Source organism: Eimeria mitis, genomic scaffold, assembly GCF_000499745.2.
Source record: "Eimeria mitis Houghton genomic scaffold, Emh_scaff8248, whole genome shotgun sequence".
NCBI lineage: Eukaryota > Apicomplexa > Conoidasida > Eucoccidiorida > Eimeriidae > Eimeria > Eimeria mitis.
Window position 1 is genome coordinate 1,095 of NW_013576058.1, and position 414 is coordinate 1,508.

Here is a 414-nt window from a genome sequence, read left to right on the forward strand (position 1 = left end):
TCTGGAGAGAATCACCAGTTGTGTGTATGCATTTCTTGGGGCCCACGACAACCTCGTGCAGCCGGGTCAGTAGCAACTGCTCCACTATCTTAACGAAACCCTGGCTAATTAGCTAGTGGGCTGGTTTCTGCGGATAGCTAGCTATTAGGCTAGCCACCGTGGATAGCTAGCTAGTAGTCTACCAGCCTTGGCTAGCTAGCTAGTAGGCCGTCTATCCAGCTCACTACTTGCGCCGCTGGAGAGTTGCTTCGTTGTGTAGCTTGTGCAGTGAGGTTCCCAACTTGGTAGCTAAGAGACCACAGGGCACGCTAGCTGGCTAGCTAGCTGGCTAGCTAGCTGACGAGCATAGGCTGCGACTGCTCGATGAGAAGCGGTTTGTACGTGTGATTACGTTGTGCAGTTTCTGTCGTTGTT